The sequence below is a fragment of the Ambystoma mexicanum genome, chromosome 4p (genome assembly GCF_040938575.1).
Source record: "Ambystoma mexicanum isolate Mex_15411 chromosome 4p, UKY_AmexF1_1, whole genome shotgun sequence".
Classification (NCBI taxonomy): domain Eukaryota; kingdom Metazoa; phylum Chordata; class Amphibia; order Caudata; family Ambystomatidae; genus Ambystoma; species Ambystoma mexicanum.
Genome location: NC_090927.1, coordinates 947,361,418 through 947,381,892, shown reverse-complemented (window position 1 = coordinate 947,381,892; position 20,475 = coordinate 947,361,418). Strand labels below are relative to the sequence as shown.

General features: G+C 44.6%; 1 protein-coding gene across 1 annotated transcript in view; it reads left to right on the top strand.

Annotated features, from left to right (window-relative positions):
- GRIK2 (glutamate ionotropic receptor kainate type subunit 2) overlaps positions 1-20,475 on the top strand; it is a 2,093,351-nt gene that overhangs the window by 1,464,232 nt on the left and 608,644 nt on the right. The window lies entirely within an intron of this gene.

Below are 20,475 nucleotides of genomic sequence, written 5' to 3'. Positions count from 1 at the left end.
TTCTTATTATAATTTCAAATGGAAAGTTTACAGCAGTTTGATCCGTTATCTAAAATGCACATGGAAAAGACATATTAGGGGGACAGAGACAGAGAGAGAAAGAAATAGAGAAAGAGAGAGAGAGAGAGCGAGAGAGAGAGAGAGAGAGAGAGAGAGAGACAGAGAGAGAGAGAGAGAGAGAGCTGTGTCCACCATTTCCATGGCTCTTTGGCACAAACTTGTAGACAGGCGTAGAGACAATTTTGAAAATTGCCCACATTGAGTGTTTTTTTTTCTTCTGTTTTTAGTCCAACCTAGTGAATATTTGGCTTGTTTGTCCATTTTAGAATCTATAAAATATGTATTTTTACCCCCCCCCCTTTGTTTCGCCAATACATTTTAGAGATACTTGTTGCCTGCTTGTTCATGTTTATGCAATTGGTTGAACAAAGACATGATATAACGTTATGTTCTTATTTGTGTTTGAAATAACTTGAGCGGCGCCTTCTGAACAGCCATTTTAAACGTGTAATTTCACCAGCGTTCTGCTCGACCAGGCTAAGGTGGAGGATCTATGGAATAATCTTTATTATGGCTCTTTCTGGCAATCATTTGCTAGGAAAAAAACAAGAGAAGCCAGAAGCAGCCTGGATATTCTCTCTTGTAATTAATATACTGCCGACAGGAGGGAGTTAATTTTGGATGTGTTGTGATAGTTGTCGGACTTCAGTAAAATGTTATTTCTGTAAGGTGATTTGAAAACAAAGGTCCCTGTTATAGCTACAATGGGCCTCATTACGAGTGTGACGGTGCGGTAACAACGGTGCCAGTAAGCCTACCGGCACTGTTGTTACCAGATGGGCACATTCTGAGTTCTGCGGGCGGGTGCCGTCCAGCCCGTCAGGTCAGGCCTGGGGGACGGGACGGCACCCGGCCGTAGACTTTGACGGAAGCACAGGCACTGTTGCACACCATGCCGGTGCTTCCGTCCTCCCTATTCCCATTGAGTCCTATGGGACTCGAACGTGAATGGGGAGTTACTTATTCCGGTGGCTGGCTTCCGGGACCATGGTGGCTGTATTGCCCCGGAAATTGCCCAAAGCCAGGCGCCGGAAACAAACACCACTCCGGCGGCAGTCATGCCATTTTTACCAGCACGGCTACTGCCAAGATCGTAATGAGGCCCAATGTTACAAAGTCGAGTTTTCTGTTGAAGCATGCTGACAAAAAGGCTGCCACTATTGAACTGATGGTGGATCGTTATAATTCAATATAGTTGAAAGATCAAATAATGAAGGAATATGAACAATGGAAAAAAATAAGCACCGGGGGCAGAATCGTCTGCAAAGTTGGGGGAACACTAAGAAGTGAAACTCGAGCTATAGCAACATTTATTTGGCCAGCTATGAAGTGAATGTTATCCCTGCTGGTTGGGATGTTTACATTGGTGTACAGTAAGTACAGTGTTGAACTGCATATCCACTTTTTGCGTAGGGCTAGGGAATGTGTGTTTCTTATATTACTATCATGTCAACATTGCTCCAAAACCATGATGCCAAACCTTACCTGTCTTTACATGTGACTACATCCTTCAGTCCTGGGTTAGGGGATGGTGGGTCTGGATTAATGTTTAGCAGAGTTGGAGATTGCTGGCTGATGATCCGAAAGCAAGGATACACCTTTTGCAGGGTCATTGTTTCCTTTGCCCCCCTTTATTCTGACCTTGTGTTCTATATGCTTTATATTGGTGATGAGGTATGAGAGATTCACACACCTGGGCCATTAACTCTCTATGCCCTGGACCTTTACCCACAACACATTATGAACTGCAGACATGATATGAAGTAATTGGCTTGCATGTTCCAAAGCAACGATTTAGTTGAATGTAAAATAACTAGGGACAGAGTATTCTGAAAGAAAAAAAAACATTTTAAAACTTAGACCAATTCGACCTGATTTTTTCATTGAAAAACACTTTTGTAAATCAGACACATTATCTCCCGCACTTGAGGGTGATTAATTCAGGGTGGTGATTATGCACAACACCCCCACTACATAACGAATAAGCAGCAATGCATGTCTGCCTGGGGACATTCTGGTAAAGCTCTCAGTGTGAAAAGGAAGCAGTGGCTACCATTCTACTGCAGTTACTGCCCCACAATGCAATCTTTGAGATTTCCAGTCAATGAAACCAACCAGGTAGGACGTTTGTCAAAGAGAATAGACCCAAAAGCATGGCAGTTTCGACAAGCACAGTTTTCTTTGAGAATTTAGGATTGTGTTCAATTTCACAGGACAAACTCCTAACTCAGACATCCACCCACTCCTCCCTCGCTCATTCACTCACTATCACTCACTCGCTTATTCTCTCATTAACTCACTTACTTGTTTGCTCACAAACACATTTGCTGGCCGACTCAAACAAAGCGCACATTCGCTCACTCACTCACTCACTCACTCACTCACTCACTCACTCACTCACTCACTCAAAAAAGCAGAAGCTGCAGTGCATGCAGCACGGTTTGCTGTGTCCAGTGGTCCCTGTAATCCACTGAAGGCCAGTTCAAGTGGAATGAGTTAGGCGGGAGCATTCGTTTGATATCAAGGCACATGATGTGCTGCTTTGCTTTCAAATGATGCACATGAGCTGGGACTGATTTTTGATACAAGTTTACAAAGTGCTGCCTTATCCTCTGGTACTAATCAGTAAAATAGTCATAGGGAATGGTGTGATGTGTGAATTGAACTAAAGGATTATATATCATTTCAGCAAGAAACCGGCACACCTGCAGGCCTCAGGGAACAGAGGCTGGCTCTGCCTTTGATAGGTCCATTTCAGGCATGTCCGAAGCGATCTTTTGCCGTATCCATCTGAGACAGAAGCCTTGCGTATGACGGGTGTGACGGATTTGAAGTCACGGTGGCGTGCCTCTGACATGGCAGAGTATTGTCTGCACAGACTTTGGTGCTCAAGCATTAATGTTTTTGTACCATCGGCACTGTTTGTCCAGTTGTGATTTGCAGTTTATGAACAGCAGGCCTCACTAGATAAATCAAGAGGATGCTCTGTAAAGAGCTTGCCCCCTAGGAAGAAGCTGTTCAGGAAAGTCCGTTAATAGAGTGGTTAATAGAGTGATGCTGAGCTGGCATCTCAAGTCACTGTACAATGGATAATGGGGGTCATTACACATGTAGGAGGTAACCATGCCTCTAACAGCAGCATGGCTACCCCTTTACCAGATACCGGGCCTGGGTTCCTTAAATGAGGAAATACCAGGCCATTCCAACCTTGGAGGGCCCGGTAATTCCTCATTCAAGGAACCCGGACCCGGTACATCCCCATTCCCATTCGAGCCCCCATAGGGCTCAATGGGAATGGGGAGTGTGCTAACAATGGGCCGTTAATAACGGGCCCGTTGTTAGCACCCTGGTCTGCTCACGGGACCTGCTACGGGCACCTGGTAAAACCAGGTGTCCTTAGCAGCTTTCCACGAGCAGACTCGTAATGAGGCGGTAAGGGGTTGATGGTTCCGGCACCTTTACCAGTGCCGTTAGCCCCTTACCGCCTCACTCGGAATGACCCCCAATGTCTTTCACCACAAGGGCTTATACAACCCACACTATGGGACACTACCGTACATTTCCATTTGGGCTGGGCAAGACTTAACTTTCTCAACTCAATTACGGGTTGGCTTGCTTTAAAACATTATTTGAATCAATGTTACTTGGCCACGCACCCATTAAGCACGTTCATAAGCTGATTCAAGTCAAGTAAACAAATAACTGATTTGACTCATGTGCGGTTCGTTCCAATTCAACACACTGCTCCCAACTGACAATTTGAGCTAATTGATGTCTGTTGGCTTGGAATTAAAGTCACTGGATGACATACTTCCTGTTTCCTGTTGATGTTCTTGAAAGAGGGGAGGGAGATAGTGAGAGAGAGAGAGAGAGAGAGAGAGTGAGAGAGAGAGAGAATTGAAATAGTTCCTTGCAAATACCCTGTTTGATTTAGGACCGTTGGATTTGCTGTCCTCTCCCTTTGCTATGCTTTCTTATTGTTCACTCCAGCTCACTGCTCCCACAATCTTCGGTCCCTTTGATGTTCATACTCATCCAAGGTCTTTCCTCCAACCTTTGATGTTACCCCTCCTTCCACTATCACTCCCTTCTCCACACTGCTGCTCCTTCCTCCAAACTACTATCCCCTTCTCTACACTGCTTCTTCCTTCTCGACACAACTATTACATTCTCCACACTAATAATCACTGTACTACTACTCCCACTTTCAAACTACTCAGGCCTGGTATTGTGGTGACTTATATTTGTTATTGGATTTCTGGGCCGTTAAGTAGTTTTTTCCACGTTGGTGTTGAGACTTCTGAATGCAGCTCCTGAAAAAAACTCCTTGCAAAGTTGTAAAGAGTCATTCCTTGTGGCAATGCTTCACCTTGAAAAATAGTGACAGTTCACCCATATAGTAAAACCGCTCACCAAAAAGTTGCTAAGAGTCATCCCTTGAAGGTAAGCTGCTCTTCAAAAAACTGTGAATGGTCATCCCTTGTTGCAAACTTGCTCATTCACAAATTATTATTCATCCCTTGTAGGAAAGATGCTCCAAAATGAACACGTTAAGAGTAATTTCTGATGTTCATCTAACGTTCAACCTTGTTTGTTTGAACCAATTTATTTTGAATTTTTTGGTTGAATTTATCCAAATAGAAAGCGTCAGGAGACCTTGGTCAAGCCCACACTTACCATGCCCAACCCCATACCCCTATGCACCATCAACTTCTTTTTGGGTATAATTTGACCAAAACAATCAAACTTAACCAATTCGACCAACTTTTGTTTGAGTAATAGACATACACCCATCATTTCATTTTACAGAGTCGCTCCTCAAACAAGAGTTAAGAGCCATTTCTCACAGGAAAGAGGCTATAGTTGATAAGTCAAGGTAAGAACGTGCTTTCATGATACTGCAAGAAGTGTTGAGTAATCACATCAAGATTCTGAACAGAGTATTCTTTTTTCCCATGTAGGCAACCACACTGACTGATATCCTTCTTTCCTTCAATTTTCCTAATTCCTTTACCCACATCCCTTTCCCTGCCATTGTGATTTCTTTCAATTGAAACATAGGCAACCTTGCAAATGCCATGCATTTGACATAGAGGTTGGTTCGCTGCTTTGGTTTCTGTCAATTCATCACATTTGTTCCAAATATCAAGGCCATTCTCAATTGCCAATGTCTCACAGCTTCAAGGTCAAAGTGACATGAATGATGACATCAATGATTTGGCTGTAGTAGGTTAATCTCTAATTCAAGATCAGACATGCAATTATTAATAATCCTCTTATAACATTCATAGTGTATGTATGCATTAAAGCTACATGAACCCAGGTTACCTCATCCTTTTACCTTTTCCAGTGTCACTGTGGCCCAATCTCCCTTCTACGTACTTCCTACAGATACCTTTCACTACAAAAGTCACACGCAGTGTGAACCGAGATCAAAATAAATGCATGGGGCCATCCAGTCTCCGAATTAGCTACACACTTTTGAAACCTTTGTTCAATAAGCTAGTCTCGATCAGTATTCAACAGGGGTCAGAACCTTGTGGACCTGACCAGTCTCCACTGTCATAAATTGCTTCTGACACCTTCTTTGTTAGAGATAGTCTTTGTAATGTGATCTACAAATGATGTTAGGGAAGCAAAAAGAAGTGAAGGTGTTCACGGTGGTAGTAAAGTACAATAGTTTGGCTGACTGGATTAATAAGTGCAAATGTCTCTGGTTTTGTATATGGGCTATGATTTCATTGCATAGCTTTAGTCGAATTACATTTGGGGGTTAGAGCTCTGCCTCACAGAAAAAGTGACTATATGAAACATGTTTCTGACTTTCCTTTGCAGAAAAACAGCTCTCTCAAAAATGTCCCTCACTCACAGAAAAACCCATAACTGAAACTTTGTTCTGACTCTCCATCACAGACAATCTGCTATCGGAAAAATTGTCAAAATGCTATGGGAACAATTGTCCTGGATCTACCTTTGAGAAAGCCTGCTACATGAAGAATTGTGAAGTCCTCACAGAATAAATAAATAGTTAGTCTGTCATAAAATAAATACCACTGGCCCAAATCTGCATACATCGTAAAATAATATGCTATTATTTTTTGTTCTATTCTTAGTGGACCTGTCTCAGTCTTTGTCAATATGTTTTCTTAAACTTTGTTTTTATTGTCATATGGATAAAAAAAAAATGTACCTTTTACAAATTCATTGAGAAAAACACATTACAGTTCAAAAAAATTAACCATTTAAGACATTACACTCCACTTTTTAAGCCAATTTTACATCATATAATAATGATAATCAATATCATAAAATACATTTGTTACCACAGCAACTCATTTAAATTATAAAAAGAAGAGTGCATAATTGTAAGCATACATCTCGGTTGAATCATAATGAGATAAGAAAACTGTGATTGCTGCAATCAAAGAGGAAGTTCATCCAGCAAGACAAACTTGCCCAAAAGAGTGACTACAATTCAAGGCATATAATGGTAAAAAACACCTAAAATAAATTTCACATTTACCCTGTAGAGCGGGACAGAAAATCAACAGATGTTCTAAAGTTTCTGCTACACCCCTTACATTGTAAAACCGACAATGACTTAGCTCTTTACTGATCATATTGTAACAAACCTCTACCTCTCTTGTTAAAATCATATTCCTTCTAAATCTGAGAAATGAGTGTCTAAAAAACTCATAGAGTTAGATAGTTAAGTAAGAGTCCATTACACCTGCAATTTAAAAACCAGACAAAGGTGTTTTATTGATTCATATGAGTGAAACTAATATATCATAGTTGCCCAGTCGTGTCTAAACAGTATGTTTCTGCCCACAGTTGGATTTTCAACCAGGTCATTACTTGAAAGACACCGATCACGCAGTAGACCTATAAAAAACTCTTTAGTATGCACATATACATGTATCGCTTCCTTCTCACATGCTAACACTCATATCAGTGAATAAGGAATGTACAAATATATTTTCTTGATTTCCATCAGCCATTACAATTGCTTAATGGATTGACCTTAAATAAAGGCGATGAGTAAAAATATGCTCTTTCATAACTTTTACATTTTTATAGACCAAGCCAACCTTATATAGAATATGGACTGCAGTTTGAAGACAATGCAGAACAATAAAATGAGTTGCTTGCTAAATACATGAATTACAAAATTCAACTGAAAGAAGAATGAACTGTTTGCGTAGAAAACTATAAATATACCCCTTACAAAAAAAAAATGGAATAACAAGTGCTTGTCTTTTTGTAAAAAAAGAAAATCAAATAAATGAAAAACTAACAAAAAACCGAAATATTCGATGGGCTAAATAAAATGTATTTGTAGAAGACAGTTAAACAACTGACCATTTAAAGGGCAGATTACATAAAGGGCTACCACATATTAAAATGAGATGAAAAATAAATGATCTGAAAGCAGAAAAATGCCTGTTTTGAGCACTGTTCTGAAAATAATAGTAACATTTCAGAAAAGAAAGGCACAGGCTGGCCAGCTTCATGACTGAGCTCAGACTCAATGAAATAGCTCCTGTTGTTTTTCTTTATATTAAAATTAATTAATCCAAATGTAGCACAAAGTAAACCGCTTTTCTTACATTTAAAGGGTTCAACTGCAAAAATAAAGTGTACTTCTAAAACTACATCACAATTTTGAGAAATGGTGGCTTGGTTTAGATGAAGCACATGAGGACAGCGGTCTGGTTCTCTGTTTTGTCAGAAGCATAATTGCTCCAGGTTGGACCTGATGGCCATACTGCATAATATCCTTAGCAACCAGTACCCCAGAAATCAGAGCTATCATAAAGTATTCTACGTGCTGAGTCACACCATCAAATACTCTGAACTACGGACATGGCTCGAATTCCGGTGTGAAAGTTTCAAACGACATTGAGCTTCAGTTCCAAACCGTTTACATTGTTTGATTTGATTGCAATACCCATTGTTTAGATTGGCTTGAATCAAAATTGAACAGGTCCACACATCTCTAATTTGCATGTTGTTTAGACAATCAGGGATAGCACGTGACTCAGTAAGACGAGTCTTGTCAATCATTATAATTGCAGATATTTGAAAGCTTCACATGTTTGTCGTTCATTTCCAAACTTTACATATTCAAAGGCAGGAAACCTAGAATGCTTGGTGAATATTTAACAATCTATTCAAAAGTTGTCGAATGGTTCCAAATATTTTCTCATAGACACTGATGAACATGTAAGAACCAAAAATAAACACTGCATTAGGTCAAAGGTTAACTATTTGTTTGCTTTTTCTGTAATGCTGTAAATTCATTTACAATAGGTGTAGATTTCTTTTTAAAACGTGATCAACAATTATTGTATAGATTATCTGAGTGATGCACAGGTATGGCATTAAAAGTCATATCCAAAATTGAGATTGTCTGGAGGAATTTAAACATTATATATTTTTGAGAAACACATTGATTTAGTCATAGACCTGCTGCTGTAGCTGGGAATCCTGCTGTAAAATGTATTCCATGTTTTTTGGCAAGAGCAAAGCTGACATCGTCTGAGAAAGTGCGAACTTGTGCCGATACAAGGCAAGCATTTGAACATTGCAGGAGCTTTTCATGGGTCAGGGGATTTGCACATTGGCCTTGGATGTATCGTTCTGAACAAGAGACCATATGATAATGAGTAGGACCTATTAAGCAATGGCAACCAGTATACATTGGACTTTGAGGTAGTGCTCCTCCATTGTGAAGCGGTTGATGCTCGGATGTACACAGTATTTGTTGTCAGTAAACCAGACTGTGGGATATCACATGGGGCCCTGCAGGGGTAGCTATACTTGCAGGCACACACTGACATCACTATGCCTTGTTCAGGTGGGCCCAGAAAGGCACTGAGTGTAGAACCTTTAAAAGTGCACAAGCCTGCCTACTGAGCTCCAAAATCACACTTGATTTGTCTCCCAATAGCCATTTTGAGGCAGGAATTGAGAGTGGGGAGGGCTGTGAAATAATGTCCTTCCTTGATTCAAATTTCCCATTTGGGCCCCGAGCTGAGGAGTCAGATGGGACCTCAGATAAGGGAAAGGAAAGGCGGGCTCCTTTGAGCACAACCAACATGACAGGAAACAGTGGGTGCATATATTGTTCAGAAAGTCCTTATTTCTTCTTGGGACACACAAAACTCCGACCCAATAGAAGACACCTTAAACATATATGAACTTAATGGGAATCCACACATAACCCTCTGAAAAAAGATTATTTGGAGTGTTGATTAATTTGGGTTGGATTCCACACGACCAAAAATAAACTAAATAAATACAGCTGCAAACCGCAAACTGATTGGCCTAATCAGTTATCTGATTTGGTGCCAATTACCTGGCTTCTGGTTGGTGCCCAGTGCATACCCCCATTACATATAACCCTCATTTGTCTGCTGTCTTTTCCACCTAACTAACCTACTACCCTCTAAAATATCCTACCACCTTATACTACACACACAAAAAAACACTATGTGGCTACCTTTGGATGAAATGTCATACAGCCATATCAATTGAGGTATGATGTAAAACACCTCTTTAGCTCAACCAAACCTCCCCACATCAGCGACCAACCCAGAACGAGATCTTGGAATCTGTTCTCTACCTAAATCTAACAAAATCAAATGTGTGTTACCTTTTATTAGACTAACTGGAAAATATACTAACATGGTAAATGCATAGGCTTTCAAAGTGCCATATGCAAAATAACAAGGGGAGTCCTGGAAAATCCCTCTGCCGTACATTAGTCCCGGATATGAGAGCCTTACCTAGATTCTTTAGCTCACTATCTTTCACAGAGGAGAAATATCCAAAACATATCAGTCTTTGTCCTGCCCTGGGGCAATCCAGCACCAAAATGCTAGGCAATTCTCCTCTGAACAAGAGTAGCAACATCAACACCAAACACATGTTTCGGTCTGGTTGGACCTCATCAGTAGGGTGGGGCTGTGCCTCTCGAAGAATAGTGAGCAAGGGGTCCACCTCTGGATTCCCCTAGTAACTTAGGGTGAGACCCACAGTTACTTAACATATGCAAAAAACAAAGGGGGTCCTGGGAAGTCCCTCTGCCAGACATTAGTCCTGGTTACTAGACCCTAGCCCAGATTCTTTGGCTCACTATCTTTCACAGAGGAGAAATATCCAAAACATATCAGCCTTTGTCCTGCCCTGGGGCAGTCCAGCACCAAAATGCTTGGCAATTCTCCTCTGACCAAAAGCAGCCCCAGACACGTATTCAGTCTGGTTGGACATCATCAGTAGGATGGAGTTGTGCCTCTTTAAGAATTGTGAGGAAGGGGTTCACGTCTGGATTCCCCTAGTAACTTAGAGTGAGAACCAAAGTTACTTAAAATATGCAAAAACAAGGGGGGTCCTGGGAAGTCCCTCTGCCAGACATTAGTCCTGGTTATGAGAGCCTTACCCATATTTTCTAGCTCATTATCTTTCAAATAGGAGAAATATCCAAAACATATCAGTCGTTGTCCTGCTCTGGGGCAGTCCAGCACAAAAATGTAAGGCAAGTCTCCTCTGAACAAGAGTATCATAGACTTCTTCTTGAGGTGGTGGACATACAAAAAAACGAAAATGAAATGAAAGGAAGCACATGCAGAGGCGAACATATCTTTGCATAGAAAAACAAGGATAATCTCTCACTTTAAACTCACTAATTACTGCAAGGCACCTTTATCAAGAGGGCAATGCATTTGGGAACAAGAAGAGAGATATACTACACTTGGAAAGCAATTCTCAAATCCAGTTCTGAGAAAATATGTTTTATGCAAGGCCATATTATTCCATATTTCTTTTTTACATGTTACTTGAAATGTGTTGTGTTAAATGTGAATCAGGAGATGGTCATGGAGGCATATTTTTAAATCTTTTATTCTTTCAAAAAAAGTCTACTCTTTCCCTATACCATGGGTCTCTAAACCCTATTTTAATAATACACAGACCAAAAGGGTGCTAGTCAGGATGTCAGAGGGGTTAACATTAATAAAGCCCTCTGTCTGGAAATCCTATACGAACCTAATTTCTTTCCCTATCTCTAGAAAGGAAAATGACAAACAACTAAGACATATTTTAGGGAATTCCCAAAAGAAAGGGATGGCTGGTGGTTTCTGACTCCCAGCTCTTTTGGACTAATTATCAAAAGCCCTTGCCAAGGTTCCCCGTTCCAGTTTGTACCGTTCAGGCAGTGGTGAAATGTCATCTCCCGCCCCAGCCAGGTCACTCTCTCTCCCCCTTGTCAAACAATCAGTCTCTCATTCCATTTGTCTTTCTCCCATTGGGGGGAGTAGCAAACTGCTGTCTTTCTTTTTCCCTCAGTCTGTAATTCTCTCCATCTTTTCCTCCCAATGCTGGGGGTTTGCTAATTTTTGTTCCCCACTACGGGGTTTTTCCTCTCTCCCCCCCACTCGGGGGCTCTCCTCAATCTCACTACCCACTCTGGGTGGTATTCCTTCTCTGTGCTGTCCCCACCTTGATAATTCTCGGTGTTCTCACCGCTTTGGGGCTTCTTTGTGCTCTCCGCACTTTGGGTAATTACTGTGCTCTCCCCATCTCGTGGCTTCTCTGTGCTCTCCCTTCCTCGGTGCTTCTCTGTGCTCTCCTCACTCTGGGGTCCTTCCTTCTATTCCTCACTTTATCTCCAGGCTCCTGGGTTCCTGGAGGCACTGTGTACCTTGTGGTGCTTCTCGGGAGGGGCTTTAAGTCTGTCCAAAGCAGAGCCATATTTACATAAGTCGCCAACGGGGTTCTGCGTCAGCTGCTAACTCTTCTCATCTCCTGCTTGTTTTGTGCAGGAATGTGACTGCGGCTTCACCACAGGCATGTTCCTCGGCACTCCAATGTTCCTGGTTCACGTCCGATCCCCTGGGCCAGATACCTCTGGTAACTCATCCGATACGTGCTACTGCCTTCTCGGGTTAAAATGCTGAGTCTGGCATGCTCTCTCTCTCTCTCTCTGCTCAGCCACACCTTCTCTGGGCCTTCTGGCTCTCTTGAACTTCACTGGATTCTTCCAGAGGCAGTTCTGATTGATTCTTTAACTGACGCTCTTCCACAGGGCTGGTACACACGCTCGTCCACTGGCTCCCAGGAATACTGGGGAGAGTCGGAAACCAAACCAGCCATGACAAAAAGAGGTTTTAGAATTATCATACATCTCAGCTCTCACCTATCCAACAAAGGCCTTAGTGTTTGAGGTGAAGGGATTATGACTGGTTCATCTTTCTGGGGATTTCCTATGCAGTAATGCAGGTGTTATGCATAGCAGCTCCCTATTCCTAAAGTGGATGTCTCCCCCCTGGTGAAAGGTGACAATGGGCCTCATTACACGGATGGCGGAGAACCATGGCGCTAATAGCGGCACCGCCTTGGTGGAAAGGGGAATTACCGCCCCATTCCAAGGTTGGCGGGGCGGTAATTCCCCCTTCCACCATTGCCCTTCCCCATTCCCATTTTTGCCCCATAGGGCTCAATGGGAATGGGGAAGGTGCTAATTACGGTACCGCAAATTGCAGTACCGTAATTAGCTCCCTGTGTCCCTTTGCGGGTTGGTTTTTAACACCTGCAAAAAGCAGGCGTTAAATCCCCAACCCGCAAAGGGACCTCGTAGTAAGGCGGTAAGGATATACCGGTACCGATATTTTACCGGTACCGGTAAATCCTTACCGCCATCCGTGTAATGAGGCCCAATATCTTTGGAATTGTCACTGTGTCCAAAAATAATCCATACACAACATCAGGCATTGTGCAAGGATTCACCTGAGAGCATCAGAGTGACATCCAAATCAGTTGTTCTGCCGTGGGTTGACGTGAGTTCTTAGGCTGAAAAATAATTTGGAAGTCTATATAGAGAAGCATCAAAAGCAGTTTGCTGTAGTTTCAGTTTGGCTGCAGGAAAGCAAAGCAGGTTGATTTACACCAAGAGCAACAGAACGAGTGATATTATTGAGGAGTTTTAATTGTTCATTGGGGATTGTGTGTTGGGATTTGAAAACCTTTTGTTTTTGAGCTGGGAAACATATTTCTGTAATTCGGGAGCCAGGCAGTTTGAGGTGTCATTGTGGTATAGAATCATTTTGTTTTGTATAGTAATTTGAATTGGAAACCTTTGTTACTTAACTTGGGTGAACATTATTTTTTTCTTAATTTAGCAGCCAGTTTATTTGGGAAGCCAGTTGATAATGGTAACATCTGATATTCTATTTGGGGAACCTTATTTTTCAAATTGTTTCGAGAAAAAAAATGTATTTTTTTTTAAATTTTGTTTAGGAGAGCCTCTATTTTTGTTGGGGAAAATGGCAGTTATGCAGGGGAAGGGAATCTGATGTGGTGTTGCCTAGACAGCACAGGTGGACATGGACATGGAGGTGGATGTTGATGTTTAATCCTCCTACCTGAGGAGGGAGAGTTCCCGAATGTTGTCAGGCTGAGGCACACAGACAATGAAATAGTGAAGAGACATAACATTTCAGTGTGTGCCACCACACCTGAAAGAGATAAGACCTAGGGCCTCATTACGAGTTATGCCGGTAAGGGAAAAATGATGCCGGTATGTAAATACCGGCATCATTTAACGTTCCGTAGCATTCTGACCCGCAAACCCGATATGAACGGCACCGTTATTTACGGTGCCGCTAATAGCGGCATAGGCGTGTACACGCGCCTCTTCAGGTAGTAAATACCGGCATGCCGGTAATAGGGGGCAATCACAACCCACGCAAACATGCAAATACCGGCATCGTGAACACGGTAACAACGGGCTGCATGATGCCGGAAAAACAGGCATCGCGGACCACCCGCAAACAGCAACGAAGATACAAGGCAGCTGCCACAGGTGCCCACAATCCCCACAGGTGGAGTCAAAGGAGGCTGCGCCAGTATGAACTGAGCACACCCACACACCACAACCCCCCCCCACAGGTGTAGGCAATGCAGAGTGGGCCAGTACAAAAGGAGCACACCTACACACCACACCCCTTCCTACACCAAAATGCTACCACTAGCAATTGCAATCATGGCGCAGGAGGACATGCCTATACTGCTACAACTACAGCAACAACAGCAACAACAACAACAACAACAACAACAGCAGCAAGAACAGGCAGCACAGAGGAGACGCAGGAGAAGAAGGAGGGTGAGACAGGCCCAGCAATTACCACCAGCGCAGCCACCAGCGCAGCCACCAGCGCCTCGTAGGCAGCCACCAATCCCTCGCACCAGACCCAGCCCATTCAACCTAACCCCTGAAAAGATCCACACCCTGTACCGGTTGGACCGTGACACCATCACCACCATAGTGGACATGATACAGAACGACATTGCCAGCCACATACAAATACACACTGCCATCCCCCCACTACTGAAGGTGGTGTCTGTGCTACACTTCCTGGACACAGGCACCTACCAACACACAGTGGGCCAGCTGCATGGCATTTCACAACCACTATTCTCACGCATGCTGAACCAAGTGCTGGATGCCCTCCTGAAGCACGCAAGCACCCACATATCCCTACCACGGACTGGCCAGGAGATAGCCGAAACCAAAGTAGGCTTCCATGCACTGGGTGGCATGCCCAATTATGTCGGTGCCATTGACTGCACCCATGTGAAATTGGTAGTCCCCCATGCCATAGAGGCGGTGTACCGCAATCGCAAGCAATACCACTCCATCAATGTGCAAATGGTATGTGACTCCAGCAAGATCTTCACCCATTGCTGCGCCCGATTTCCTGGATCCACACATGATGCCATGGTACTACGCAACTCCACGCTACCCCGTCACATGGAGCGACATGCTGGACCACGTGCCTGGCTGCTCGGTGAGTTGCACAACAGGCCCATGGCCATGCTGTGGGGTACTCATGTGTGCGGATGCAGAAGGGGGGGGATTGTACACCTGGGTGGGAAGGGGTGGTAGTTTACCAGGGTGGGAAAGGGGGGGGTAATTTACCTGGTTGGGAAATGGGGGGGATAGTTTACCAGGGTGGGAAAGGGAGGGGGATAGTTTACCAGGGTGGGAAAGGGGGGTTTAAAAGTACACCTGGTTGGCAATAACCAGTGAGTGGAGAATGAATGCAGAGCTAAACACTCCTCACCTGACACAGCCAAACTGAAAATGACACATCACTGGGTCACATATCAGAAATAATGCAAATGGATGACAACAAGTAAGAGGCACAACCAGGGCACCATGGTGATGGCAAGCAATGCATGACTGAATAGGATGGCAACTGTGCCAATGTGGCCAGTGTGACCATGCATAGCAAAGAGTATACAGCATAAATTGGAGGCTAAACATTGTCGAACTGCCACTGCATGCATGCTTACACCCTGCATCATTTATTTAACCCCATCCAGTGTTCCACACCTCTTTACAGTATACATTCCATATAGGTGACTATTTGGTACAAGTACAGGGACATGTGCATGCTCACACCTAATAGCTGTTGCCATGACCGTGCTCCCTGAAGGTGTCAGTTCAGAGTGGCACACACCTATTTGTATCTGCTTGCAGGTGATGGAGGATATCCCTTGAGGCCGTGGCTACTTACCCCTGTGTGGAACCCGCAGAATAGCCATGAAGAGGAGTACAATCGTGTGCACACTTGTACCTGTGTTGTGATTGAGCAGACCTAAGCAGGTCTGGTGGGGCACTCCTATATAGGCCTGAGAAGGTGGCAAAGATCACCATGGCCTGTGTCATGCTGCACAACATGTGCGTCCGAAGGAATGTACCACTGCCACCTGACATTGACATGCATGGCCCGGGTGAGGATGAAGGGGATGGAGACGGAGGCGAAGGAGCCCCCTGCCAGTACGTGATGCACGGGACGGCCATGCTGTATGCCAAGCACTAATTGACGAATACTTTTAAGACACAGGGACCATGAATGACTTTTGTCAGTCAGACACTGAGCCAATGTGAACATGCACAAAGGGAATGTTGTAATTTGGACAGTGAACACCGTAACACATTAAATGGATGCACACCAAAAATAACAATGTCTAGCCAGGGATTGTTCTCCAGAAAACTTGTGTATTATATGAAAGTGCAAAACTGTGCCCACTCCCCCCTCCCACAATCCCCCAACAAACTCCCTCACCCACCCCACAGATCCCAAATGTCCCCATGTGCGCAACAAACAGTGTTGCCTTCACCAATGTTACTCCTCACATTTTTTCCATTTTTCAGAAAGTCACTTTTTGGCGACTTTTGGGTCTGGGGGTTCCATGGCCATGCACCGTGCGCTCATGCGCGTTAAGCGCACAGGGCTTGATTGAACAGAGGTGGAAGGTGTTGACGTGGTGGATGTGTCAATTGTCAATCCCCTTGCAGACCCATGGTGTGGCTGCTGCACTTGCCTGATGTTGGCTAGTAGGGCCTCGGTCAGTGACCCCATGCACTGCCTGAATGCAGACGTGGACGCCTCCACGGCAGCTGTATTTGCAGCAATGGCCGTGGCTATGGCCTTCATGGTCTCATTACCGGCAACGACCTGTTGCCGCATAATCTGCAGCATCTCTTCTTGGCGGGCCTCCACCCTTGACAGACAGACCTCAAAGGGGGTTTCTGTCGCAGGTGTACCGGTGGCTGGTGGGGTGGTGGAAGGCAGGGTGGTGGAAGGCAGGGTAGTGGAAGGCAGGGTGGTGGAAGGCAGGGTGGTGGAAGGCTGGGTGGTGGCAGGCACCTGCGTGGGGCCCTTGTCCTGGGCACTGTCGTCCGCGAAAATGCTGATGTCCGAATCTCCTAGGTCGGAGTCATGGAGACATGGGTCATCCAGGCTCTCTGTCTCCGCAGGGGGGAAGGGGGTGCCAATGGGTGTTGGGCTGGGCGATCCCAAAGATTCTTCGGCCTCTTCGACCACCTCTGTGGACACGACGTCCGTGGTGGCCGGTGGTACAGCTGGCACTATCGCAGCAGGTGCACCCTGCAGAGATGATGCCTTGTGTGGCACACTGGGAGTGGTTGCAGGCAATTTTTCGGAGGAGGGGGTTGCGGTGGCCCTGGTCCCCTTGCGTGCACTGGATGTGCTTGCCCCCCTGTCCTGGGTTCCACCTTCCTCATCGGTGCCTGGGGGATAGAAGAGATGCAGGTCATCAGTGAGATTGCCAAATGGCAGCTGTGATTTGTTGCAGTGTAATATCTTGATACATTCAGGCATGATTTCATTTCTGTTGTGTGGCATTTGGTGTACTGAGGGGACATGTTGGCAATGATTGCATGGCTGGTGGCAATGGATTGTCTAGGTGTGGGGGGGGGGACATGGGCATGGATGGGTCATGTTGCACCTCTGTTGGGTTTACATATTTCACGCAGCATGCATGTGGTGCAGGGGGTGGTAATCAGCATTCTGTTGGTGAGTTGATGTTGCCTTGGGTAAAGGAATTGCCTTGCCTAATCGGACTCCCACCTCACTTGTGTCACATCATGTTTTGTTATTGGTGGATGTGATGGTTCACTCACCTTCCTCTGTTGTAGTAGCTGCCCCGAACTCCTGCTCTCCGATCCCCTCTATGGATTCTGGATCGATGAATCCAATTGCAATCTCCTCCCATGTAGTGAGCTTAACAGGGGAGTGTGTGCCACCGCCTGTCGCCATTGCGGCCCTCCGGTTCTCTGCAAGGATCTTCCGGACACGGAGGCGGAGGTCGTCCCAGCGCTTTCTGCAATCCCGGACACTCCTTGGGGTGCTCCCCACTGCTGTTACCCTCTGCGCAACCTCCTGCCACACCTGTTTTTTACGCGTTTGGGCCGCATGCTTCAGGTCCGTGCTTCGGTTTATGTCAGCATGCTGTTGTAGGGTGTCCGCTAGCATTGTCAATTCAGCATCTGAAAAGCGCTGCTTCCTCTTCCTTTGTGAGCTTTTTCCGGTGGCCTTTGACATCCTGGTTGTGTCTTGGCACTCAACAACACGGGTGTGGTGGTAGTAATGGAGGATGGCAATGGATTGTGTTTTTAAAGATGGCCGCAGGTCCATTTCCCGTTCCTGCGCGATGACATAATTTCCGGGTCCGTTTTTTGTGAACACGGTAATAACATGCCGGTATTACCGTGCCGGTATTTACGGGTTAGTGTGAGGCGGTAGCGAAATGGGCGGGCCCCGCGATGCCGGTATAGGGGCTTGGAGGCCCTTTACCAGCATGGCGGTATTGCCACTACCGGTATGGGGGAACACGCGTGCTCGCGCACTCGTAATGACCCGCTATTAGCGGGTTCATACGTGCACGGACCCACTCATTCCGGCATGCCGGTAATGAACCCGGTTTTACCGGGCAACTCGTAATGAGGCCCCTAGTGTGTACCTCGATCTCTGTGAGAAAGGAGACTCATAAACATTTAGTGTGTGAGCTCTGCCCGGAGCGAGAGGAGAGAGGTTAAAATCAGCATGTGTGTCCACACTTGCGAAAGAGAAGGGACATACACATTTAGTGTATGCAACAAGCCCTGCTCGAGAACATAGACATTCAAATGCAGTATGTTCGCCAACACTTGTGAGAGAGGGCTGATGCAAACATTCAGAGTGTGTGCCCAACCCTGAAAGAGAGGAAAGATGTAAAAAAAAAAAGCAGTGTGTGTGCCCGAACTTGCGAGATAGGAGGGACATAAAAATGCTGTGTGTTCAACCACATCCGAAAGAGAAGAGAGGCATATAGATTGAGTGTGTGCCCCAACTCCTGTGAAAGAGGAGAGATGTAAAAATATAGTGTGTGCCAGTCCCTGCAAAAGAGAGACATAAAAAAGCAGTGTGACCTCACACCTGAGAGAGAATAGATACTTATTATTGTGCGCCCCTTTCCTGACAGAGATGAGAGACAATAAAAGTTTGTGTAGACAACCGCCCCTGCGATAGATGAGATATGTTAAAAATTAATGTATGTGCCCAGCCCTTGAGATGGGAGACATAAATTAGTGTAACCCTACTCCTAGAATGAGGAGAGAACTACAAATATAATGGGTGCCCCCAATCCTGAGAGACACATACAAATTCAGGTTATGCCCCACCCCTGTGGAAGCGAAGAGACATACATATTCAGTGTGTGCCTCTACTCTTCCATAAATATTCATTGTGTGGGCCTCACCCTTTGAGAGAGGAAGGACGTGGAATTTCGGTGGGTTTCCCCACCTTGTGAGAACTGCCGCAAGAGAGGAGAAAGATACAAATTATGTGTTTACCCCACTTCTGTGAGGGAGGAGAGAAATACAAATTCAATGTGTGCCCTCCCTCCTGCAAATCACAAGAGATGTACGTACTCTGTATGTTATTCATTGGAAAATCTAGGGTACATTGACCATGCAGACGTGTGTTATGCTCTAGAAGAGACATACAAAGTGCATAAAGTGTTGTACTTCACACTCTGGGCTGGGGTGTCATCAAAAATGGCTGTTCCTCATCAGCCTTGTTCACCATCCCTCAGCAAGACAATGCAATATATTAAGCAGGGCCTGAGCAAGTAGTATCCATAGAAACCACGTATCATCCCATATCCTTCCATTGCCTAGTCTGACCTATCCACAGGGATACAGTACTTCCTCTGACTGAACTATGATCTGCATCTGACTTGTATGATCCTTTTGCTGTGCTTGCAAAAATAAAGGTTCCTTGCCATAGTCGACAGGGATATGGTGTTCATTCATTGTATTAAACATCAGTGGTTCAGGGCTTCTCCTGTGGTCAGAGACAATAGGACTAGCAGCACTAAAATATGCTCTAACCTTAAATTACAGGCTCTGCAGTTTAGGATAATAATGACTTGGTGAAAAAGTGCTGATGGCCACACATACTGTTTTGAAAACCAAAAATGCAGATGGTCATCACTCTCCCCAAGATGGAATGTGTCACTGTAAAATGATTGCACCATCTGTGTATCTGTAGTCCCACTATCGCTTCTTGTTTTTCTCTCAGACCCAGACCCATTGAAGAATGTAGAATTTAGAAGTGTGTCTCACAGGTTTGTACATGTAAGAGTTGTGCACACCCTACATGGGATGCCACTGCAACTGACAGAGTTGCAGTGGAGATTGCTACCAGATGAAGACGGACTTCAGTCAGGCTGTTGGTGACGCTCATGTGTTGTTCTTGTCTGTTCTTCAAGGAAATAATCTTGTTCAAACCTCTCATGTGTAGTCTTGCACATTCCAAGTATGTCACCTTTGTGTGCCTTTCCTATTGACTACAATGTTGAGTGCTGTCACTTTAACATTACAACCTGGTCATCAAATGATACCTAAAGATAAGCAATGTTTTCTTTCATGTGTTGTATATGTGGATCTTTCTAAAACATTGCCAGAGGTTCACTTTCCAGCTTTGAAATATTGCCTGTGGTATCATATTCTGTTACTGTTTTGGACAGGTTCATTTCGATCAATAGAATGACCACACTTAA